Source organism: Procambarus clarkii, chromosome 62 (genome assembly GCF_040958095.1).
Source record: "Procambarus clarkii isolate CNS0578487 chromosome 62, FALCON_Pclarkii_2.0, whole genome shotgun sequence".
In the NCBI taxonomy this organism is placed as follows: Eukaryota; Metazoa; Arthropoda; class Malacostraca; order Decapoda; family Cambaridae; genus Procambarus; species Procambarus clarkii.
In genome coordinates, this window is record NC_091211.1 from 5,458,336 (window position 1) to 5,485,285 (window position 26,950).

At 46.0% G+C, this 26,950-nt stretch overlaps 1 protein-coding gene across 1 annotated transcript in view; it reads left to right on the plus strand.

The window, feature by feature from the left end:
* Window positions 1–26,950, plus strand: part of LOC123766598 (antizyme inhibitor 2) — a 286,143-nt gene that overhangs the window by 101,313 nt on the left and 157,880 nt on the right. The gene's annotated exons all lie outside the window — the stretch shown is intronic.

The following is a 26,950-nucleotide window of genomic DNA, read 5'->3' on the forward strand; positions in this document are numbered from 1 at the left end:
TTTCCATACGCGTATCCAGGTTTATATTCCCCAATAATCTTTGGCAGGTGGAGTCCGGATTTCTTGGCGTTCACAGTTTCGATCAATTTGTTGAACTTTGCTTTCAATTCAGCTGTAGTGTCCTTCGTTACCCTTTGGAATTTAGTTTGGTCAGAGAGACTGAGGTTCATTTTCGCCAGATATTCGTCTTTTTTAAGAATGACGTATATTGGCGACTTGTCACCTCTTCTGACGACTATCTCCTTGTTCTCACGAAGGCTCTTAGCTGCCGCTTTGAGCTCGGGGGACAGTATGGTGCTTATGTAGTTGCCTCGATTCTTTTCTCCTTCTGCAATAAGTTCTGCTTGTAAGGTGTCTTTGGTGGTGACCTGAAGGTCACCACCAAACCGGCGAAGTTTTTTCCAAACTTAAGACAAGTTTTCCAAAGATTCAATATTTTTCTAATTTTTTTCTTATGAAATGATAAAGCTATTCATTTCATTATGTATCAACCAAATAGGCTGGCCGTTTTTCTGGTTTTATAGTAAATCGGCAGTCTTTAAATCAGAGGATACAACTGACGATTTACTATAAAACCAGAAAAACGGCCAGCCTACTCATGAGAAACTCTCCAGACACAAAACAGAACGCTTTAAAAGAGACTAACGTCGTCTATGCCTTTAAATGCCCTCTTGGGGACTGTAAGCTCCAAAAAACCCAGTATATAGGCAAGACAACAACATCTCTTTCTAGGCGTTTAACGATGCATAAGCAACAGGGCTCCATTAAGGAACATATAATCTCTTCCCACAACCAAACCATAGCCAGAGAAATCCTAGTAAACAACACAGAAATCATCGATAGATACAGCGATAGCAGGCGGCTTGACGTTTGCGAGGCACTACACATCAAGAAGTCAACACCAGCAATCAACAGCCAATTATTGCACAACTATATTCTACCCACCTCTAGACTCCGCTCCAATATAGAAGCATCAAGAAATATGGACCAATAGGCTTTCTACAGACACTTCTATTCAATACCCATTGTTTCGTGTTCTGTCTTGTGTTGATGAAATTAATACCCTATTGATACCACCTCTTGTTCTGTCTTGTGTTGATGAAATTAATACCCTATTAATGCCACCTCTTGTTCTGTCTTGTGTTAATGCCACATCACCCCTTCCACCTCACTCAAATGTAGATATAAAATCGGAGATGCGTAAGTTCTATTCAGTTGTGTATTTGTGAACTAAAGTCTTTGAAAATGTAATAAGTTTTACGAAACGCGCTCGTGTCGCGTCAGACTAGAAATAAAAATGAATTTTGGAGAATTGATTTTTGATTTACCTCCAGCAGTGAAAAGAAATGTACGAAAGATTGAGAAAATTCGTGTTAGAATTATTAATCTTACTTTTTCGGTCATATTTAATAATATATAATATATATATATATATATATATATATATATATATATATATATATATATATATATATACATATATATATATATATATATATATATATATATATATTCAAACCAGCCTGAATGGTCCCCAGGACTATATACAACTGAAAACTCACACCCCAGAAGTGACTCGAACCTATATTGCCAGGAGCAACGCAACTGGTATGTACAGGGACGCCTTAATCCGCTTGATGTCCGGTCGTGATGGTCAAGCGGATTAAGGCGTCCCTGTACATACCAGTTGCGTTGCTCCTGGCAGTATGGGTTCGAGTCACTTCTGGGGTGTGAGTTTTCAGTTATATATATATATATATATATATATATATATATATATATATATATATATATATATATATATATATATATATATATATATATATATATATGTCGTACCTAGTAGCCAGAACGCACTTCTCAGCCTACTATGCAAGGCCCGATTTGCCTAATAAGCCAAGTTTTCATGAATTAATTGTTTTTCGACTACTTAACCTACCTAACCTAACCTATCCTAACTTTTTCGGCTACCTAACCTAACCTAACCTATAAAGATAGGTTAGGTTAGGTTAGGTAGGGTTGGTTAGGTTCGGTCATATATCTACGTTAATTTAAACTCCAATAAAAAAAATTGACCTCATACATAATGAAATGGGTAGTTTTATCATTTCATAAGAAAAAAATTAGAGAAAATATATTAATTCATATAGTAATTAATTCATATAGTAATTAATTCATATAATAATTAATTCATATAGGTACATAATCCTATGTACCTACATAGGATTATGCCTGAACGGTAGAAGTGAGTGCCCCCAAAGATACAAAGCCAGTGTTCTCAATGCTTATATTCGTCGAGCGCTTACCCACTGCTCCGAATGGAGCAACGTGAGTAGAGAGTTTGAAAGAGTAACTCAGGTATTGGTGAACAACTGATATAGTGTTGGGGTTTCACCTCTCTATTATTCTCTACCCTTACTCTGGGGTGAGCAATAGTTATGCTCAAGGTAACTCACCGTAGCCCTGCGGGTCTTCCCTCGATCCTCACGGCGCCACTGCACGCCAGGAGAGTCTCCCAGTCAATCTTAACGGCCTCTAATTAAGAAAGAGTGAGAACACGACTCGTGCATATCGACTGTCGTGTGCCCTCCCCAACAATAGGGCTCTACGGTTATTCACAAGATCGCCAACTGGTGTTTAAGGTGACCAGTAACACCATCAGTGGACTGGTGTATTCAGTGGTAGCCTTGGCAAGGTCACACTCAAAGAATAGGAATCAGGCAGGTACTTATTGTTATCACTCTATATTTACCAGTATAATATAGCCACAAGATCAATGGAGGGAATGATAAAAACACTAATATAGTTTTGTATTTTACTTAAAATGTATGAAAGATGTCACAAAGCCAAACAACAACAAATAAATCAGCAAATCCTGACGCGGCCGGAAGTTCCCACGAATAGTCCGCGATCATTAGGTGGCAACACCTCCCCCTCCTCATCAAGTGTCAAGAACAGCTGATCGCGATGGACTCTCCGCGCGAAATTTGCTTGTTTGCTAGATTCACGCGCGCGGTTTCTTTAAATTCTCCAATATTACTAGAAACTCGCACACTCGATATTGGCACAAATAAACCGAATTACTTAGTTACACTGTACTCAGGATCAAACAGTCTTTTCTACAATCAATTCTACAATGATTCACTGTAATGGTCTTACACTGTTATTTATCCAACAATATATTATGAAATATTAACACGGGAGTTTTCAGTACTTTCTCTCGTGGGCGATAACGCAATAATTCACTGTACTCACAAATGATTATTCACTGAATGAACATAGACATATATATGGTATATAAATCAATCATCAATACATGGAAAATAAATAGTTTCTGGGCACATAGCCTAACCTCCGAATACTGGCATAATCTTATATATAATTTACCACTATATGTTCATATCAAAAAATCTATAGAAAGATATACACACCACAGTAAATTTATCACTGGTTCCTGGTGCCTGTACACACCAATAATCAACATGAATATTACAAGTACTCTTGATAGTACTGTCTAGCACCCTGGTGCTTTACCATGACATGGGTGAGACTTGCTCACGACATATAAAATCTTCAGGCTAGATAATATAGCCAAATAATATAGCTAACTAAAGGGGAATGGGGAGGGAACTAGAACCACCTACTTCACCCTATCCTCCGATGAGAGTCGAGATGTAGCTCCTGGTCCTCGTGTCGGGAACGCCCCCACACTACACGTCGTCGTGTCCTACCAGAGCCTCTCGTCGTCCCACCGTTTAGCGCGTCGTCTCCGTGCCTCCTCACTGCAGGTCCGTCCTCCTTCTTGACTTCTTGAAGGTTGGAGTCGGTCTCCTGGCCGTCGTCTTCTCCCAGCAACGGCTGTCGCCTACGTCTCAGCTACAGTCGTTCGGTTTCCCCAAATAGTCCTCTCTTCCTCAGCTACCCAGTGGCTCTGTCAGCCACTACGCTGTCACGAACTGGTGAATTGCCACAGACGTCAACATACGTCACTGCACGGCTTCACTGCTACTGGCACAGTACCTGACTGGAGCACTTGTTGCTCAAATAACCGTCAATTCCCTCTTCTGGTTCAACACATGAACTAGGGAAGACTTCTCAGAGTACTGGCGGAATTCCGGTGACGCATAAATCCACGGGAGCTGGAATAACTGTCCGACTGACAGGACCACTCGTCGCACGCCCAACCTCTATGACGTGTCGTGTCTGACTGCTGGCGCCAGCCCGGCGCGCTGGCCGGACCCCCTTCCTTCGTGACGTCACTTTTACTATGGGAGGTTTTCATTGGCTCCCGGTGCCACCTTGCTGTCGGTGACCAATCCGGTGCCACTGACGTCACACGGTTTTGGCGGGAGATCAGAGAGGTAAGCGCCATCTTGGCTCCCTAAAGGGCCTAAACCACAGGCCAAAATATCACTATTTCACAAATTTCTCGGCTCCCCGAGAACACTTCACTCTCTCCCATATATCAAATTGTAGCCTGCAACGTAGAGAACGCTTGGGAAAAGTAGACATGACTCTTACTGCAGGCGTGGGAGAATTATAAGGGGGGGGAACTCCGTCACATACCCCTCCCCTTAAAATAAGAGTCATGTCTCGTTAGTGTATGCGGGATAGGGCGTCCGCTACTACGTCGTCCTTCCCCATGATGTGCTTGACCTTGATCCTTGTCAGATTCTCAGTGCGGGTGAGACTGGTGCCGTCCGCCCTGAACCACTTACTTTCCTCCTCCGGGAGTTCTCGGTCCCTCGGTATACTCAGACCCGTCTTCCGCTGGGTTTCGCGGGACATCGTTCCGTCCTGCTTGTCGGCTCTTCCTTCCACAGTGAAGAAAGGTTTCAGGCGGTCTGCGTGACACACCTGTTTCTTTCGGGGTCCAACCGGCTTCCCAATCTCGTACGACACTGGACCCAACCGTCGCAGCACTCGATATGGTCTCTTGAACCGCGACTTGGTCACTCTACCTTTACCTGGCAGCACAACCATTACTTTGGATCCGGCCTGAAAATTCCTCTGCGCAGCTCCCCTGTCGTACCACTCCGACATCTTGCGTTGCGCCTTCTTCAGGAGTTTCCTAGCCAATTCCTTCGCTCGAGTGAGACGTTCTTTGAACTTCTGGACATATTTATTCACCGTTCCCACGGTTGCTCCTGGCGTCCATCGTTCCTTCATCATGAATAGCATGGCATATATAATATAGATAAATGGAAAGTAAGCCTTCTCAGGACCCACACGTCCTCCTTCGGCCTTACTAACCAACTCGGGGAACTCCTCCTGCTGTAACTCTCCGAGACGAGTGCGGTTTACCCCTGGAGAACTGGTGAGGGTCACCTGCAACTCACCATTCGGGCTACTCTCGCCCTCCACTCGTTCTCTGGGTCCTACGCCGAGGTGATCTGTTCCCAGGCTGTCAGTCGACTCCTCAGCCCCATCAGATCCACAACCTCCTGGTTCTTCGCGTTGTCTCGGTGTCACAGTACAAACTGGGATCGCCACCGGTGCGATTCCCTTCTCGTCCCCACAGGCGTTCAACTCTCCGCCTGTCTCATTGTACTGTTCTATGCACTCTTCGCCCTTCACGAGATGCGGGAGGACGTATCCTCCACATGCGTCATTCCCCAAGATGACCTGCGCCTCCATCTTGGGCATTGATGTACAGACTCCCACCACTAGGGTCTGGCAGCCATAGTCGGAATTTAAAGTCACCTGGTGTAGGGGCATCCTCACTGGGCCTCCCACAGTGGTCACACTTGCCACCCCCACACTGGTACTTTCGTAACCTTCGGGGAACAGGGTTTCACTTACCAGGGTAAAGTCAGCCCCGGTGTCTCTTAAGATCTTCACGGGGATGGGGTCTGCGTCCCCCATCCTTACGGTTCCTTGACACACGAATGGGTGAACTTTCTTCTCCCCACTCAGCACGGGTTCATCCCGCACTCTCTCGGCCCTCTGGTCCTCGAATATCACTAAAGCAACGTGTCCCCGCTGCTTAGGGCGTCTGCATTCCCGCGCGACGTGTCCGGGTATTCCGCAATTGTAGCAGCGGCCCCTTGGCGGAGACCATCCGCCACCGCTCGCCTTAGCACTGCCTCCAGAGACCGTCACACCCTGTGTCTTTCCCGCCTCACTTGTCGTTTCTTTCCCTGCAGTAACAGTTCCCGAGCTTTCAGCTTGGTTCTCCTCTATCGGTGCTACAGCACCTTTTGATCCTCGGGTGTTCCAACTTGAGAAATGGGACTTGGGAGAACTCGTTCCTGTCCTCCATCCATCCGTCCTTCTATAACTCCTATCGTTTCCGACGTATGCGGGTGGTCGGTTCTGTCCCTCTCGGCGTGGGCGTAGGGCTTCTTCTAACATGTCGGCCCGGTCGGCTGCGGCCCTCAGGTTCTTTATGTCCGCCTCCTTTATCCTCATCCTGATCTCAGGAGAGAGCACGGACATAAACTTTTCCATGACCATTAGTTCCTTGATTTCTTCGGCCGACCCCGCTTCTTCAGAGTCCATCCACTTAAGGAACTTTCTTTCCATGTCCCTCGCCGTCTCCGCATACGATTTTCCTGGTGACCGGGTACATTCTCTAAACCTCTTCCGGTAACACTCTGGCGTGAGTTTAAAGGATCGGAGCACAGCTCGTTTTACCACATCGTAGTTAGTGCATTCCTGGAAGTCGAGCATAGTGAAGGCTTCACGAGCTTCACCTGTGAGCCTCCCTTGGACCAACTCCGCCCTCGGCCACCTCTTCATAGCAGCAACTCTCTCAAAGTGATCGAAGAAACTTTCGGCTTCACTAGGCACAAAGACCGGCAGGTCTCGTTCCCTCACTCGTCGGTCTTCCTGTGGCGGGGCAGGGGCACCTAGTCCCAGTTCAGCTCGCTTCAGCTCCACCTCCTGGTTGGCTTCTATTTCCATTTGTCTCAGCCTAACTTCTTGCTCTCGTTCTTCCCTGCGTAGCTGTGCTTCTCGTTCTTGCTCTTCCCGGCGCAGCTGTGCTTCTCGTTCTTGCTCTTCCCGGCGCAGCTGTGCTTCTCGTTCCTCACGCTGCATCTGTGCTTCTCGCTCCTCACGCTTCATCTGTGCTTCTCGCTCCTCACGCTTCATCTGTGCTTCTCGCTCTTCACGCTTCATCTGCGCTTCTGCTTCTCGCTCTTCTTTGCGCTGCTGTGCTTCTGCTTCTCGCTCTTCTTTGCGCTGCTGTGCCTCTAGCTGCAGCTTCATTATTTCCAGCTTAATGCTGTGCCTGCTGCCGCTGGATCCCCTGCTGCTTCCACCAATACTCAAGTGTTCACCCTCACTGGCAGGTGTTTGGGGCCGTTCCTCCCCCAAAGCTTCGTCTCGAGCCTTGAGCTGAGCCATTATCTCTAGTCTTCTTTCACCAACTCGGGCAGACTTCAGCTTTATTCCAAAATGATCCGCTATAGCCTGTAACTGTGCTTTGGTGCACTCTTCCAGCACCTGTTCGTCTCTAGAGTCAATAAACCTCGCTACTTTATCATCCTCCATCTTGTGCTACGAGTGATAACCTGCACCTGATCTCTAACACCACTGCCAAGTACCACTGCAACCTTTACTTCGATCGGTATCCTGGCGAGGTCGCCAATGTTGGGGTTTCACCTCTATTATTCTCTACCCTTACTCTGGGGTGAGCAATAGTTATGCTCAAGGTAACTCACCGTAGCCCTGCGGGTCTTCCCTCGATCCTCACGGCGCCACTGCACGCCAGGAGAGTCTCCCAGTCAATCTTAACGGCCTCTAATTAAGAAAGAGTGAGAACACGACTCGTGCATATCGACTGTCGTGTGCCCTCCCCAACAATAGGGCTCTACGGTTATTCACAAGATCGCCAACTGGTGTTTAAGGTGACCAGTAACACCATCAGTGGACTGGTGTATTCAGTGGTAGCCTTGGCAAGGTCACACTCAAAGAATAGGAATCAGGCAGGTACTTATTGTTATCACTCTATATTTACCAGTATAATATAGCCACAAGATCAATGGAGGGAATGATAAAAACACTAATATAGTTTTGTATTTTACTTAAAATGTATGAAAGATGTCACAAAGCCAAACAACAACAAATAAATCAGCAAATCCTGACGCGGCCGGAAGTTCCCACGAATAGTCCGCGATCATTAGGTGGCAACACCTCCCCCTCCTCATCAAGTGTCAAGAACAGCTGATCGCGATGGACTCTCCGCGCGAAATTTGCTTGTTTGCTAGATTCACGCGCGCGGTTTCTTTAAATTCTCCAATATTACTAGAAACTCGCACACTCGATATTGGCACAAATAAACCGAATTACTTAGTTACACTGTACTCAGGATCAAACAGTCTTTTCTACAATCAATTCTACAATGATTCACTGTAATGGTCTTACACTGTTATTTATCCAACAATATATTATGAAATATTAACACGGGAGTTTTCAGTACTTTCTCTCGTGGGCGATAACGCAATAATTCACTGTACTCACAAATGATTATTCACTGAATGAACATAGACATATATATGGTATATAAATCAATCATCAATACATGGAAAATAAATAGTTTCTGGGCACATAGCCTAACCTCCGAATACTGGCATAATCTTATATATAATTTACCACTATATGTTCATATCAAAAAATCTATAGAAAGATATACACACCACAGTAAATTTATCACTGGTTCCTGGTGCCTGTACACACCAATAATCAACATGAATATTACAAGTACTCTTGATAGTACTGTCTAGCACCCTGGTGCTTTACCATGACATGGGTGAGACTTGCTCACGACATATAAAATCTTCAGGCTAGATAATATAGCCAAATAATATAGCTAACTAAAGGGGAATGGGGAGGGAACTAGAACCACCTACTTCACCCTATCCTCCGATGAGAGTCGAGATGTAGCTCCTGGTCCTCGTGTCGGGAACGCCCCCACACTACACGTCGTCGTGTCCTACCAGAGCCTCTCGTCGTCCCACCGTTTAGCGCGTCGTCTCCGTGCCTCCTCACTGCAGGTCCGTCCTCCTTCTTGACTTCTTGAAGGTTGGAGTCGGTCTCCTGGCCGTCGTCTTCTCCCAGCAACGGCTGTCGCCTACGTCTCAGCTACAGTCGTTCGGTTTCCCCAAATAGTCCTCTCTTCCTCAGCTACCCAGTGGCTCTGTCAGCCACTACGCTGTCACGAACTGGTGAATTGCCACAGACGTCAACATACGTCACTGCACGGCTTCACTGCTACTGGCACAGTACCTGACTGGAGCACTTGTTGCTCAAATAACCGTCAATTCCCTCTTCTGGTTCAACACATGAACTAGGGAAGACTTCTCAGAGTACTGGCGGAATTCCGGTGACGCATAAATCCACGGGAGCTGGAATAACTGTCCGACTGACAGGACCACTCGTCGCACGCCCAACCTCTATGACGTGTCGTGTCTGACTGCTGGCGCCAGCCCGGCGCGCTGGCCGGACCCCCTTCCTTCGTGACGTCACTTTTACTATGGGAGGTTTTCATTGGCTCCCGGTGCCACCTTGCTGTCGGTGACCAATCCGGTGCCACTGACGTCACACGGTTTTGGCGGGAGATCAGAGAGGTAAGCGCCATCTTGGCTCCCTAAAGGGCCTAAACCACAGGCCAAAATATCACTATTTCACAAATTTCTCGGCTCCCCGAGAACACTTCACTCTCTCCCATATATCAAATTGTAGCCTGCAACGTAGAGAACGCTTGGGAAAAGTAGACATGACTCTTACTGCAGGCGTGGGAGAATTATAAGGGGGGGGGAACTCCGTCACAATAGCAACGCGGAAATAAACGCTGCTATAAGAAGACACCTGGACCGATGGTATAATCCTGAACCTAGAACAGAAACCACAATACCTCCAATAAAATTATATTACAAATCAACTATGCACAATGACCATAAAAAAGAAGAAAGAATAATGAAAGAAATAATCCGTAAAGGAGTAAAAAGTATTAATCCTAACCAAAACATAAACCTGATCATCTATATCAATAAAAATGGAAATGTTCGTTTGTGCATAACCGTTAATCTCCAAAAGTTCTTCGCCGATTGCTTTGAAATTTTCACACAACGTTCCATTCGCATCCGAGCAGGTTTTTATATACATACTATATAGATGTCACGTCTGTGACGGTAAAAAAAAAACATTCCTTTTCTTGTAAGGGAATTTTCATGTGAGGGAAATCTTCGAACCTCTTTACCGATTGCGTTGAAATTTTAACACAACGTTGCATTTGAATAGGTGCGCCTTTTTATATATCTACTATATACATGCCTCACCTGTGACAGGATTTTTTTTACAGTGCCATCTGTTGGACGGAAGAGCAACACACGCTGTAATCTCCGAAAGTTCTTCACCGATTGTTTTGAAATTTTGACACAACGTTGCATTCAAATAGGAGCGTCTTTTTATATACCTACTATATAGATGCCGCCCCTCTGACAGGTAAAATCATGCGTTTTTGCCAAACAGCGCCATCTGTTGCACATAATAGCAACATGCACGCTATACTAAATATGTTACGAATTCCATTTCAATGTTTCCGATTGCATTGATAAATTTTATTTTCATAGATTTCGATTTATTTTATTTTTTATTGAATTATTTTGTGTGACATTGTGTTGGAATTGAGCTGTGTTGTTTACCTTACCGTTCATTTCATAAGCATAAGTATAGATGCCAAACTTGTGACAGATAAAACTATGCTTTTCTTGTAAAACAGCGCCATCTGTTGCATGTAAGAGCAACACACATGCTATACTATATATGTTACAATTCAATTTCAATGTATCTGATTGCATTGATGAATTGAATTTTCATAGGTTTTGATTTATTTTCATTTTGGTTTAATTATTTTGTGTGAATTGTGTTGGAATTGAGCTGTGTTGTTTACCATACCATTCATTTCGTGAGTATAGTTTATTTTTTATTTTTTCATATTTTCATTTTATTTTGTAACTGCTTTTCTTATATATCAGTGATGTGAACATCAGATCACTTGACATTCCCAATTTTCTGATGGGAACATCAGACCATTTGGAAAGGCATCGGACGAGGGAGTGGGGAATGGTGGGGAGGACGAGTTGTCGGAAGTGAGAGATAGTGGGGGAGGACGAGGGGACTAGGGAGGGGGGATAATTGTGGGGAAGGACGAGGGGACGGGGGAGTTTGGGATGGTGAGGACGAGGGGATGGGGGAATGGAGAATGGTGGGGAGGCCGAGGAGACAATTGAGTGGGGAATGGTGGGGAGGACTGGGGGACAGGGAAGGGTGCTGTGGCTCAGCAATGCACATGCGTTGTTGAGAGACAGCAACGTGTTGCCAGGTACTGCTAGTAGTCTATAAAAGAAAGAAGACTACTGACCTCCATATTAAAAACAGCCCGAAGCCGACGGAGAACGCTCTACAGCAGTCAAGCGTTGTATACATGTACACTTGCCCCCACGAAGGATGTAACCTTCAATCTATGTATATAGGTATGACGTCGACCAAACTGACAAGGCGTTTAACCTGTCATCTTCAATCCGGTGCCCCCAGGAATCACATGAGACAAGCCCATGACATCACCCTAACAAGAGAAATGTTGAATAAAACCACTTGAATAATAGACAAAACCCAAGATGTAAGAAGACTACAAATTCTTGAAGCAAATCCAAATAAAAATAGAACAACCCATCATGAATACCCAAATCACGTAACTATTTACTCTACCCACCATGAGAGTAAGAACAAGACCAGAACATAACGATGCCAACATAGAAGACACTGTTCAACTTAATAGCCTTATTACACCTGATTACTTTTTGCATGTGCTTCGTCCCCTTAAACCCCTTTGTCCCCTTGTTTTTTTCTTTATTCTACTGGTTTTTTCACCTGACCCATACTGGTATAAATTTAACGCGATTTGTATTTTCTTATATATATATATATATATATATATATATATATATATATATATATATATATATATATATATATATATATATATATATATATATATATATGTCGTACTTAGTAGCCAGAATGCACTTCTCAGCCTAATATTCAAGGCCCGATTTGCCTAATAAACCAAGTTTTCCTGAATTAATATATTTTCTCTAATTTTTTTCTTATGAAATGATAAAGCTACCCATTTCATTATGTATGAGGTCAATTATTTTTTATTGGAGTTAAAATTAACATAGATATATGACCGAACCTAACCAACCATACCTAACCTAACCTAACCTATCTTTATAGGTTAGGTTAGGTTAGGTAGCCGAAAAAGTTAGGTTAGGCTAGGTTAGGTAGGTTAGGTAGTCGAAAAACAATTATTTCATGAAAACTTGGCTTATTAGGCAAATTGGGCCTTGCATAGTAGGCTGAGAAGTGCGTTCTGGCTATTAGGTACGACATATATATATATATATATATATATATATATATATATATATATATATATATATATATATATATATATATATATATATATATATATATATATATATATATATATATATATATATATATATATATATATATATATATATATATATGTCGTACTTAGTAGCCAGAATGCACTTCTCAGCCTAATATTCAAGGCCCGATTTGCCTAATAAACCAAGTTTTCCTGAGTATATATATATATATATATATATATTAGGGTTTGGGGCCCATATATATATATATATATATATATATATATATATATATATATATATATATATATATATATATATATATATGGGCCCCAAACCCTGCAAGTGACTCGAAACACAGGTGTTAGCGCACATGAGCATAACTGGAATGCTGACAACTACACCACGCAGACCTTACAAGAGGGAATGAAACTTAATAGTTAATCCACAACATTTCGATCCCCCGAAGGCACCAGAGTGGTAAATGGTCAGATTACGTTTTTCATCAATCAACTGCATTACCATTAATTCATCAATCAATTGCAGGGAGCCGGTCGGCCGATCGGACAGCACGCTGGGCTTGTGATCCTGTGGTCCCGGGTTCGATCCCAGGCGCCGGCGAGAAACAATGAGCAGAGTTTCTTTCACCCTATGCCCCTGTTACCTAGCAGTAAAATAGGTACCTGGGTGTTAGTCAGCTGTCACGGGCTGCTTCCTGGGGGTGGAGGCCTGGTCGAGGACCGGGCCGCGGGGACACTAAAGCCCCGAAATCATCTCAAGATAACCTCAAGATTACCAGGGAGAACCCCACCTCCCAGCCCTTTATGCCCCACCTCCCGGCCCTTTATGCCCCGCCTTCTGGCCGTTTATGCCCCGACTCCTGGCCCTTTATGCCCACCTCCTGGCTCTTTATGCCCCACCTCCCGGCCCTTTATGCCCCGCCTCCCGGCCCTTTATGCCCCGCCTCCTGGCCGTTTATGCCCCGCCTCCTGGCCCATTATGCCCCACCTCCTGGCTCTTTATGCCCCACCTCCTGGCCCTTTATGCCCCGCCTCCTGGCCCATTATGCCCCGCCTCCTGGCCCTTTATGCCCCACCTCCTGGCCCTTTATGCCCCGCCTCCTGGCCCATTATGCCCCGCCTCCTGGCCCTTTATGCCCCGCCTCCAGGCCCTTTATGCCCTGCCTCCTGGCCCTTTATGCCCAGTCCTCCTGGACCATTATGCCCCGCCTCCTGGCCCATTATGCACCGCCTCCTGGCCGTTTATGCCCCGCCTCCTGGCCCATTATGCCCCACCTCCTGGCTCTTTATGCCCCGCCTCCTGGCCGTTTATGCCCTGCCTCCAGGCCCTTTATGCCTTGCCTCCTGGCCCTTTATGCCCCGCCTCCTGGCCCATTATGCCCCGCCTCCTGGCCGTTTATGCCCCGCCTCCTGGCCCATTATGCCCCCCCTCCTGGCTCTTTATGCCCCGCCTCCCGGCCCTTTATGCCCCACCTCCCGGCCCTTTATGCCCCGCCTCCTGGCTCTTTATGCCCCGCCTCCTGGCCGTTTATGCCCCGCCTCCTGGCCCATTATGCCCCGCCTCCTGGCCCTTTATGCCCCACCTCCTGGCCCTTTATGCCCCGCCTCCTGGCCCATTATGCCCCGCCTCCTGGCCGTTTATGCCCCGCCTCCTGGCCCATTATGCCCCACCTCCTGGCTCTTTATGCCCCGCCTCCTGGCCGTTTATGCCCCGCCTCCAGGCCCTTTATGCCCTGCCTCCTGGCCCTTTATGCCCCGCCTCCTGGCCCATTATGCCCCGCCTCCTGGCCGTTTATGCCCCGCCTCCTGGCCCATTATGCCCCACCTCCTGGCTCTTTATGCCCCGCCTCCCGGCCCTTTATGCCCCATCTCCCGGCCCTTTATGCCCCGCCTCCTGGCTCTTTATGCCCCGCCTCCTGGCCGTTTATGCCCCGCCTCCTGGCCCATTATGACCCGCCTCCTGGCCCTTTATGCCCCACCTCCTGGCTCTTTATGCCCCGCCTCCTGGCCCTTTATGCCCCGCCTCCTGGCCCATTATGCCCCGCCTCCTGGCCCTTTATGCCCCGCCTCCTGGCCTTTTATGCCCTGCCTCCTGGCCCTTTATGCCCTGCCTCCTGGCCCTTTATGCCCCGCCTCCTGGCCCTTTATGCCCTGCCTCCTGGCCCTTTATGCCCTGCCTCCTGGCCCATTATGCCCCGCCTCCTGGCCCTTTATGCCCTGCCTCCTGGCCCTTTATGCCCCGCCTCCTGGCCCATTATGCCCTGCCTCCTGGCCCATTATGCCCCGCCTCCTGGCCCTTTATGCCCCACCTCCTGGCCCTTTATGCCCCGCCTCCTGGCCCATTATGCCTCGCCTCCTGGCCCTTTATGCCCCACCTCCTGGCACTTTATGTTCCGCCTCCTGGCCTTTTATGCCCTGCCTCCTGGCCCTTTATGCCCTGCCTCCTGGCCCTTTATGCCCCGCCTCCTGGCCCATTATGCCCCGCCTCTTGGCCCATTATGCCCCGCCTCCTGGCCCTTTATGCCCTGCCTCCTGGCCCTTTATGCCCTGCCTCCTGGCCCATTATGCCCCGCCTCCTGGCCCTTTATGCCCTGCCTCCTGGCCCTTTATGCCCCGCCTCCTGGCCCATTATGCCCTGCCTCCTGGCCCATTATGCCCCGCCTCCTGGCCCTTTATGCCCTGCCTCCTGGCCCTTTATGCCCCGCCTCCTGGCCCATTATGCCCCGCCTCCTGGCCCTTTATTCCCTGCCTCCTGGCCCTTTATGCCCCGCCTCCTGGCCTTTTATGCCCTGCCTCCTGGCCCTTTATTCCCCGCCTCCTGGCCTTTCATGCCCTGCCTCCTGGCCATTTATGCCCTGCCTCCTGGCCCATTATGCCCCGCCTCCTGGCCCTTTATGCCCCGCCTCCTGGCCTTTTATGTCCAGCCTCCTGGCCCTTTATGCCCCGCCTCCTGGCCTTTTATGCCCTGCCTCCTGGCCCTTTATGCCCCACCTCCTGGCCCATTATGCCCTGCCTCCTGGCCCTTTATTCCCCGCCTCCTGGCATTTTATGCCCTGCCTCCTGGTCATTTATGCCCTGCCTCATGGCCCATTATGCCCCGACTCCTGGACCTTTATGCCCCGCCTCCTGGCCGTTTATGCCCCGCCTCCTGGCCCATTATGCCCCACCTCCTGGCTCTTTATGCCCCGCCTCCTGGCCGTTTATGCCCCGCCTCCTGGCCCATTATGCCCCGCCTCCTGGCCCTTTATGCCCCACCTCCTGGCCCTTTATGCCCCGCCTCCTGGCCCATTATGCCCCGCCTCCTGGCCCTTTATGCCCCACCTCCTGGCCCTTTATGCCCCCGCCTCCTGGCCAATTATGCCCCGCCTCCTGGCCCTTTATGCCCCGCCTCCTGGCCTTTTATGCCCTGCCTCCTGGCCCTTTATGCCCTGCCTCCTGGCCCTTTATGCCCCGCCTCCTGGCCCTTTATGCCCTGCCTCCTGGCCCTTTATGCTCTGCCTCCTGGCCCATTATGCCCCGCCTCCTGGGCCTTTATGCCCTGCCTCCTGGCCCTTTATGCCCCGCCTCCTGGCCCATTATGCCCTGCCTCCTGGCCCATTATGCCCTGCCTCCTGGCCCTTTATGCCCTGCCTCCTGGCCCTTTATGCCCCGCCTCCTGGCCCATTATGCCCCGCCTCCTGGCCCTTTATGCCCCACCTGCTGGCCCTTTATGCCCCGCCTCCTGGCCCATTATGCCCCGCCTCCTGGCCGTTTATGCCCCGCCTCCTGGCCCATTATGCCCCACCTCCTGGCTCTTTATGCCCCGCCTCCTGGCCGTTTATGCCCCGCCTCCAGGCCCTTTATGCCCTGCCTCCTGGCCCTTTATGCCCCGCCTCCTGGCCCATTATGCCCCGCCTCCTGGCCGTTTATGCCCCGCCTCCTGGCCCATTATGCCCCACCTCCTGGCTCTTTATGCCCCGCCTCCCGGCCCTTTATGCCCCATCTCCCGGCCCTTTATGCCCCGCCTCCTGGCTCTTTATGCCCCGCCTCCTGGCCGTTTATGCCCCGCCTCGTGGCCCATTATGACCCGCCTCCTGGCCCTTTATGCCCCACCTCCTGGCTCTTTATGCCCCGCCTCCTGGCCCTTTATGCCCCGCCTCCTGGCCCATTATGCCCCGCCTCCTGGCCCTTTATGCCCCGCCTCCTGGCATTTTATGCCCTGCCTCCTGGCCCTTTATGCCCTGCCTCCTGGCCCTTTATGCCCCGCCTCCTGGCCCTTTATGCCCTGCCTCCTGGCCCTTTATGCCCTGCCTCCTGGCCCATTATGCCCCGCCTCCTGGCCCTTTATGCCCTGCCTCCTGGCCCTTTATGCCCCGCCTCCTGGCCCATTATGCCCTGCCTCCTGGCCCATTATGCCCCGCCTCCTGGCCCTTTATGCCCCGCCTCCTGGCCTTTTATGTCCAGCCTCCTGGCCCTTTATGCCCCGCCTCCTGGCCTTTTATGCCCAGCCTCCTGGCCCATTATGACCAGCCTCTTGGCCCTTTATACCCCGACCTCATGGCCGTTTATGCCCCGCCTCCTGGCCCTTTATGCCCCACCTCCTGGCCCTTTATGCCCCACCTTCTGACCCTTTATGCCCCGCCTCCTGGCCCTTTATGCCCCACCTCCTGGCTCTTTATGCCCCGCCTCCTGGCCCTTTATGCCCCACCTCCTGGCTCTTTATGCCCCGCCTCCTGGCCCTTTATGCCCCACCTTCTGGCCCTTTATGCCCCACCTCCTGGCCCTTTATGCCCCGCCTCCCGGCCCTTTATGCCCCGCCTCCTGGCCTTTTATGCCCCACCTCCTGGCCCTTTATGCCCCGCCTCCTGGCCCTTTATGCCCCACCTCCTGGCCCTTTATGCCCCACCTCCTGGCCCTTTATGCCCCACCTCCTGGCCCTTTATGCCCCACCTCCTGACCCATTGAGCCAGGCATCCTGGTCCTTAATGCCCCGCCTCCTTGCCTTTTTATGCCCCACCTCCTAGCCCTTAATGCCCAGCCTTCTGGCCTTTCATGACTAGCCTCGTGGCCCTTTATGCCCAGTGTAATGACCCCAGGTAGCCTGAAAAATGAGTCTACCCTTGTGAGAGTTATTCAATAAACTAGTTCCAATTGAGCGGTCAAAGGTAATGTAGGTATGTGAGTATATATTAAATACTTGGCAAAGGTTAATGAAGAGTTTAAAAGCATGGATAGAGGATAGATATGTAAATAAGAGACTTGACATGAGATGTCGAGACTGTTGGCAAGGTATGAGGCTCGCTGCAGATGTCTTGACCTCACTCGAGCAACAGAAGTCGTGAGAGGAGGTTGTACTGTGTTCGTGCTCCTGGCTGTAAAGGAGGAACCTCAAGTTTCGTGCTCCGTCAAGAGGAGGGAACCAGTCCGGCGTTCGCGTATGAAGCCTGAAGACGACGTAGTGCTCGAGTCAAGACTAGGAAAAGCCTGGTGAGGCAGAGATATAGCGATTTTCTGGACGACGAGTGATAGCCAATGTCGAAGACCGGGACCTGAGCGCGCCAAGTGAGATGAATTTTGTTCTAAGCCTTTTCAACCAGTTGTTAGTGGTTGCCTGTGATTGGTCGTGTGCTCAGCGATCGTGGCAAGTGTTTATAGGTAGAATAGATATATATTAATAAGGCAGTAAATTCAAATAAGAGAGTAAAGATGAGGCAAAATGCTGGAGGAGGCATCGGCGCGTCAAACCTCACCAAGCGTCAGTGGGCGACTGAGGCGGCGGGGCTCCTCAGGGAGGTAGAGCATGGCCTCGCCCAAACTGGGGAGGCCCCCTCGCGACGTGTGAGAGTTTAAAGAGATGTCGAGTGAAGGAAACATTTTGTGTGAATACATTTAGTTATGTTTTAGCAGGGGAAACATTTTTATTGGCATGGCAATGGAAATTGCGGGTTTGTTTGGAGAAGTTGATGGAACTTCGAGGCCAGAGAAGAAGTTAATGGATGGAACTTTAAGGTTGTAGAAGTGAATGCTGAACTCTGTGGAAGAGCAGAGCTCCCATAGTGAAGGGTGGACCTCAATCTGTGAAGGGGAGCAGTGAAGTGAAGTATCACGTGCTTCTGTGGGATCAGTTGTGGAGCATCACTGGTGTTCGAGGAAAACTTCATTGTGTAGCAGTCTGGGAGGACTGCAGGAGACCTTTGTTGACAATTCTGGGAGAACCTACAGTTATACATGGTAGTAAGCCTCTAGGTGCAAAACAAACGTTTATGGTGATCATATCTAATGTATAAGGAGAGTGCTTGAATGTTTATTGGCGTGTAAGACGCAGTGGTAGGTGAGAGAGTGATCACTTTTGTGTTGGGAATTGTGGGAAAAACCTGCTGGCATTGATATTAGAGGAGACTACCAGGGACTTGTACTGAACTAAATTAAAAATTTAGTCTGCAAATTAATTCAACTAAAATCTCTAGCTAGGGTTGTAAATCCTAGCTCCTCTTTTCCTAATGACAGATTGTGGGCTGTAAGAGACAAGTGGGTTGAATGAATTAGTTGATAGAAGTTCCAGTCCACCTGTAGACAGGGATTCTCACAACAGCTTGTATTTTATACAAGGATAAGATTTAATAAATTCAGTTATATGACTGAACACTGGCTCTGTTTAAATCTGAGATTCAAACATGTACATAGTCTAGCCTAGCATCATAACTATTAACAGCCAATATATTCTTATACTATAAACAACAATTTAAATTGTAAAAGTATAATAAATGACTTCAAATGTAGTCTAAGTACTGTTAACTAAGTACTAGAAATTATATTCAATTAAATGAACTTATATGATAACTTAAAAAATAACTAAGCAAGCAATTGTTAACTTAATTTATATATTCAAGTATATATGCAATGTATTTATATTTAATTTATGATTAGGTACAGTCAGCTTGACTGAATCTCTTCCAACACCATGGACACTTATGAGGTCTTGTTTACTTATTGCGGCTGAATCATTTTTTGACACAATGGACACTCATCAGGTCTAGTGCTTGAATAAGTTTCACTGCTGCTCTACTATATTAATAAACATACTGAGATATGAGGCGTTGCCTCGCTTTATAACCGACAGACAGACTTATAGAATATTAAAGTTATACAAGTATACAATTGGCCAATTAATATGCTACTGTAATCACCTTCAATAGACTTATCTGAAGCCGGGTGCCTGTCTGACAAGTGTGCCAGACTGATTAACTCTCTTGTCGCAAGTATAGGCACGATATTTTATATAACAGCTTTGCTGTAGATTGTTGTTGTAGCGTTGCTACGTGGATTTTTCTTTAACTCCGTTGCAGAAGAATGAAAGTGGTGAAGGTGGAGACAAAAGTCACTGTGTGCTCCACTCTACACTTATAGATATAAATGTTCTAGGGATTTTCCTCGTAGATACATTGTCCAGGTACTCCCCCAGTTCTAGAGAGTATTCTCTGGTGATAAAAATAATTAGATAAGGTCTCCTAAGCCAAATAATGTTCGCTAAGGATCCGTCACACTTGTTCACTGTGTTGTAAACAAACGCGTAGTCCCGCGTAGTGCCGCAAGGTATAGTCGTGGGGGCTTCTTGCTCCCGAGATGCTCGTCCCTCTCCCTTGAGAGGTAGCTTTCAATGAATATTGATTGATTATTTTTACTGTCTAGACATATGATTGAGATAAGATGTGATTATAATATAACTAGATATAGGATTTAAAGATTATAAGTAGTACTTGATAGTACCACTGATTCTTATTAAGGATTCGATTTTTAATCTCTACCGGAAGCGATTAATGTTCCAATAGTTTTTTAATTAACAAATCCTTCTAGAAGCTTTTGGATCCTTGAGAGATCATGCACAAAGTCACGTAGGCATCTATCGGGCCCTATTGCGTACGGGATCATAGTGACATTGTCATCCAGGATCAAGCTGTATAATGAATCTATAATGATTCTAATATGATTTTGTTACGATTTGATATGATTTTGATATGATATAGTTATAATATAGATATGATATAGAAATTATACATTTCTTAGATGATAATTGAATATGGTGGGTAAAAATTTCCCACATGAATATTTACGCAGATGTTTCCAGTGTCTCAGCCACAGGCTGAGCTTTATATACTCTGGAGACTGATTGTGTAATATTGATGTTTCTGGTGTTACAGCCATAGGCTGAGTTTTATATATATATATTTTAGGACTGATTGTAAAATATTATTACAATGAGATTTAACCCCACTTGGTGAGGGAGTAGTAAGTGGTAAGTCTAGAGTTGAGCAGCTACTTGAGACGGTTGGTGAAGCCAGGATATGGTATTGGATTGCTACCAGGTTGTAGTAGCTTAGAGTGTTGTATGCTAATGTTCTATTGTTCTTATTTCATGCACTGTGTATGTTCTTTTCATTATTAAATGTGTATTGTCAACTGTTTTTGCTCTTGTCCTCGTGAGGCTTCCCAGAAAGCAGTAGAGAGAGAGAGAAAAAAAAAATTATCACAGCTGCAGACAGGGTGACAGAAAATACCAATTTACAAAAAAGGGACTGAGGAGATCATTCTGAACAAGGAGAGAGTGGAGAGTCACGGTGGCTCAAGTAGGGTGTGTGCACAGGACAACAAGGCCAGTGTTGGAGCCGCACCCCTTAGATATGTTGCACTGAATCCCCTCTCCAAGATCAAGAGGCATACAGGGTGAGAATCTTGATGAAACTTTAAGCACTCCAGAGTTCATTGTTGGTCGACCGGCGGTAGTGGGAGTGTGTCTGCCGAGGTCAGTTGTCTGTTCGGACAGATTGTGGTTAAGGGGACGTTGTCCACCTGTACGCAAGTAACAGTCTCGTGCAGCAACCAAAGCTCTCTTTTGAGGTTTAAGCTCCATTGTCCCCTACCCCCTCAGGTCAGGACTCATGCCACCTGGCCCTTTATGCCCCACCTCCTGGCCCTTTATTCCCATCCTCCTGGCCCTATATGCCCCAACTCTTGGCTCTTTATGCCCAGCCTCTTGCCCCTTTATGTCTCACCTCCAGGCCCTTTATTAAACTCATACAGGACTTTTATGTCCAGCCTTAGGAACTTTATGCCCCACCTCCTGGCCCTTTATGCCCAGCTTCCTGGCCCTTTATGTCTCACCTCCAGGGCCTTTATGTCTCACCTCCAGGCCCTTTATGTCTCACCTCCAGGCCCTTTATGTCTCACCTCCAGGCCCTATATGTCTCACCTCCAGGCCCTTTATTCCCCTCGTACAGGACTTTTATGTCCAGCCTTAGGAACCTTATGCTCCACCTCCTGGCCCTTTATGTCCCACCTCCTGGCCTCTTAATGCCCCGCTTACAGGACCTTCATGTCCTGCCTCCAAGACCCTTATGCCCAGCCTCCTGGTCCACCCTACTTTTTCACCACATGTATGGATAACACTCAACTTGTCCACCACCCATATAGATAACACTCAACTTGTTCACCACCCATATAGATAACACTCAACTTGTCCACCACCCATATAGATAACACTCAACTTGTCCACCACCCATATAGATAACACTCAACTTGTCCACCACCCATATAGATAACACCCAACTTGTCCACCACCCATATAGATAACACTCCACTTGTCCACCGCCCATACAGATAACACCCCACTTGTCCACCACCCATATAGATAACACCCCACTTGTCTACCACCCATATAGATAACACCCAACATGTCCACCACCCATATAGATAACACCCCACTTGTCCACCACCCATATAGATAACACCCAACATGTCCACCACCCATATAGATAACACCCCACTTGTCCACCACCCGTATAGATAACACCCCACTTGTCCACCACCCATATAGATAACACCCCACTTGTCCACCACCCATATAGATAACACCCCACTTGTCCACCACCCATATAGATAACACCCCACTTGTCCACCACCCATATAGATAACACCCCACTTGTCCACCACCCATATAGATAACACTCAACTTGTCCACCACCCATATAGATAACACCCCACTTGTCCACCACCCATATAGATAACACCCAACATGTCCACCACCCATATAGATAACACCCCACTTGTCCACCACCCATATAGATAACACCCCACTTGTCCACCACCCATATAGATAACACCCAACTTGTCCACCACCAATATAGATAACACCCCACTTGTCCACCACCCATATAGATAACACCCAACATGTCCACCACCCATATAGATAACACCCCACTTGTCCACCACCCATATAGATAACACCCCACTTGTCCACCACCCATATAGATAACACCCAACATGTCCACCACCCATATAGATAACACCCCACTTGTCCACCACCCATATAGATAACACCCAACATGTCCACCACCCATATAGATAACACCCCACTTGTCCACCACCCATATAGATAACACCCCACTTGTCCACCACCCATATAGATAACACTCAACTTGTCCACCACCCATATAGATAACACCCCACTTGTCCACCACCCATATCAGTGCTTCGATTCATCATATCAGTGCTTCGATTCATCGATTCATCAGTGCTTCGTTAGAGATGGACTGATAAAGGTGAGAAAAACCGCAGAGGGCAAAATGTTCACTATTACTAAAGAAGAAAACCTCAACGCTTTCCTCTCCCAATGTGGTCTGTCTCAGCTCATTATCACTCCCAGTGAATTAACTTAATTAACCCCCTGTCAACTAGTGGGGCTAGGTTTCCTAAGTCTCATTGTTTCATTTTCTGACTTAATTTTTAACTTACTCTTAACTAGTCATTTACTGAAATTTTTTAATTGAGTGCATAAATAGTTCTTCAGGTCTTATTAATTATACAGTCATAACTGAACTATTTATAGTTAATAATCATTAGCTTAAATTTGCCTATGCTTATTATTCAACTTTTCTTTGATTCCATTTATTACCTAGGTTGCCTAGCCTCGCCATGCTCCCTTACTCCATTGTACCCCTGGCTTTGCCTGCATCTCAAATTGCAAATTGTTACTTACAGTGTACCTGAGAGTACTTGTAAGCAATCTACCTCATTTTTCATTTTTGCTCAATTTGTTTTTGTATTGCTTAGTCTTGTTTATATTTTTGTTTTGTATTTCTTTATCTTGTGTTTTGTATAGTCCATGTTTATATGTTTTTTCGTTAATCTCATTTATTACCTAGGTTGCCTAGCCTAGCCATACTCCCTTACTCCATTGTACCCCTGTAAGCCCCTTTTGAGTTTGCTTTGTTCTGTATTGTGTACATCTTTTTCCCTATTTTATAGCTTATTTCTACCTTGTTATTTGCCTTTCTTCCCTTTTTTCCTGCAATCAGCTTTTTTTATGCAGACAAGTATAGACCCTGAACTTAACCTCTTATCCACTATCTATGACAATTATCACTTTAATGATCTAAATTGCAGATATTTTGCAGCACATGATGTAAACAATGTATTAACTCATAATCACAATATCTCTGTAATCAATTTGAACGTTAGATCCCTAGGTAAACACTTCGATGATGTTAGTGCCTTGATTGAAGCTATTGACAACAAATTCTCTTTTATTATACTTACTGAAACATGGTTGAAAGAGGATACTACTCAGCTCTTTAACATGCCTAACTACTCAGCAATTCACAACTGTCGTCAAATTCAGAGAGGTGGTGGCACTGCTCTTTACTACCACCAAGAACTAACATGCTTAAAAGAAATTAGAACCAGAGACTGCTATGGGGAGTATATCTTCGCCAGCTTCAGAGTCAAGGGTGCCGAGTCTGTCCTGACTGTGGGTGCAGTTTATAGAATTCCTAACACTGATGTGTCCGAATTCAACTCAAACCTTAGAAATCTAATACTTGATAACAGACTGAACAAAAACCACCTAATTATCGCAGGGGACTTTAATATTGACCTCTGCGAGCCTGAACACCCCACTGCTGTTAGCTTCCTCAACTGTATGAATTCCTGCTTCCTCATACCCTTAATCACTAGACCTACTAGAATCACTGATAGCACTGCCACGACGCTCGATCACATCTGGACAAACATAACCTCTCCGCTTACTTCAGGTATAATCACCGATAGCACTACAGATCATTACCCCACATTTCTCTTAACTAACATTAGCAAACCACCTCTTGAGTCAAGAGTGATACGTTTTAGACTACACAATGAAACTGCTATAGACAATTTTATAACTGCTGCTGATAATGTCAACTGGGAGTCCGAGTTAGGTAACATAGTGGACATCAACCTTGCAGTACAATCTTTTCTTCAAAAAACTCTTAGCCTTTATAATACCCACTGTCCTATGCTTACAAAACAAGTCACAACCAAAAGGCTTAACAATCCCTGGCTTACAAAGGGAATACTTAAATCTATTAATAAAAAACATGACCTCGAGAAGAAGTATAGGTTAGGAATTGTCTCCAAAGAATTCTCAAAGAATTACTCATTATTGCTGTCTAAGATAATTAGACGAGCCAAAACTAAATACTACGAAGATAAATTTACCCAAATAAAGAGCAACATTAAACAAACTTGGAGAACAATTTCTCAAATATTGGGATCAAAGAAGTCTTTAAATAACAAACCGACTCTCCTGTCTAATAACGATGGTCAGCTTTCAGCCTCTGATTCTGCTACTGAGTTCAATAGGTTCTTCTCTTCCATTGGTTCATCCCTTGCAAATGATATTCCATCTTCCAGTACAGACATTAATGACTATCTTTCAGGTAACTATCCACAGTCTCTGTACCTAAAGCCTATTAATTCCACTGACGTCAATGAGATAATCCTTTCCCTTAAAACCAAGTCTGGTGCCCTTGAGGAGATATCAACTTTAATTTACAAAAAAGCCTCCAGATCTTTAGCCCCTGCTATTGCTTTGCTCTTCAACAAGTCACTTGAACTCCAAACCTTCCCAGATATTCTAAAAAAAGCTAGAGTAACGCCTGTCCACAAATGTGGTAATCTCACAGATGTTAACAACTACAGACCTATATCTATCCTGCCAAACTTGTCAAAAAATTTTGAAAAACTAATCTATAAGCAGCTTTACTCATATCTAGCCAAACTCAATATACTTAGCCCTTGCCAATATGGCTTCAGACCCAAAAAAAGCACTAACGATGCACTTATTAGTATGCTTAACTCGATTCATACAGCTCTTGATAAAAATGAGTTCTCTGTTGGGTTGTTTGTGGACCTGCGTAAAGCTTTTGACACTGTCAACCACCAAAACCTTCTTCTTAAATTACATCATTATGGAGTCAGAGGACACTCCCTACAATACCTCAAATCCTACCTTACTGACAGGCTCCAATATGTTTCTGTGAATAACACAATTTCTCCCACCCTACCCATCAACATTGGTGTTCCCCAGGGCAGCATACTTGGCCCTCTCCTCTTTCTCATCTACATTAATGACCTTCCAAATGCCTCCCAACACCTCAAACCAATTCTATTTGCTGACGACACAACCTTCATTTACTCCAGTCCTGATCCCCTTGCTCTAAATGCCACAGTAAATACTGAGCTAAATAAAGTCCATCTGTGGCTAACTGCCAACAAACTCACCCTTAACATTGACAAAACCTTTTATATTCTGTTTGGCAATAAATCCTCTAATCAAATAAATCTCAAAATAAACAATACCCAAATTTGTAACAAATTAGATGGCAAATTCCTTGGCATTCTCATTGACCACAAGCTTAATTTCCAGGGACACATTCTAAACATATCAAAAAAAGTTTCAAAAACTGTGGGCATTCTTTCTAAGATCAGATATTATGTACCACGCCCTGCCCTGGTGACTCTCTATTACTCCCTTATCTATCCATATCTCAACTATGGTATTTGTGCTTGGGGCTCTACTACCCAAAATCACTTACGTCCTCTAATTACTCAACACAAAGCTGCTATTAGGACAATATCCAATTCTGGCCCCAGACATCACTCGGTACCCCTACTTAAATCTCTGAATATGTTAGACATTAAGTCACTGCACATTCTCTCATGTGTATTATACATATATAAAACGCTAAACTATAATGCCAATCCTGATCTCAAAAGCTTCATAGAAGGTTGTATCAGAACCCATGAGCATCACACCAGAAATAAATACAGTTTTGATATTCCTAGAGTACGACTTAATCAAACTAGAAATGCTCTACAAATCAAGGGGCCCAGAATGTGGAATGACCTTCCCAACCATGTTAAAGACTGTACCTCTCTCAACCAGTTTAAGTTAAAAGCGAAGCTATACCTAATAAATTCCCTGTAACCTACCTTACCCTTCTATTGTCAACCAATGTCTGTTTTTTTCTTTAAAGAGCGCTGTTTGTCGACATAATTGTATTTGTGCTGCTTTTTCATCTATGTTTTCATTTCTTGTTTTCATTCTACTCATTATGCTCAATTAGTATTAAGCTTGTCATTTAAGTTTATCATGCCCGAAACGCTTTGCGTAATAGTGGCTTTAGGCATTGTATGTACTAGCTATACCTATAAGTTAAACAATCCTTGTAAATA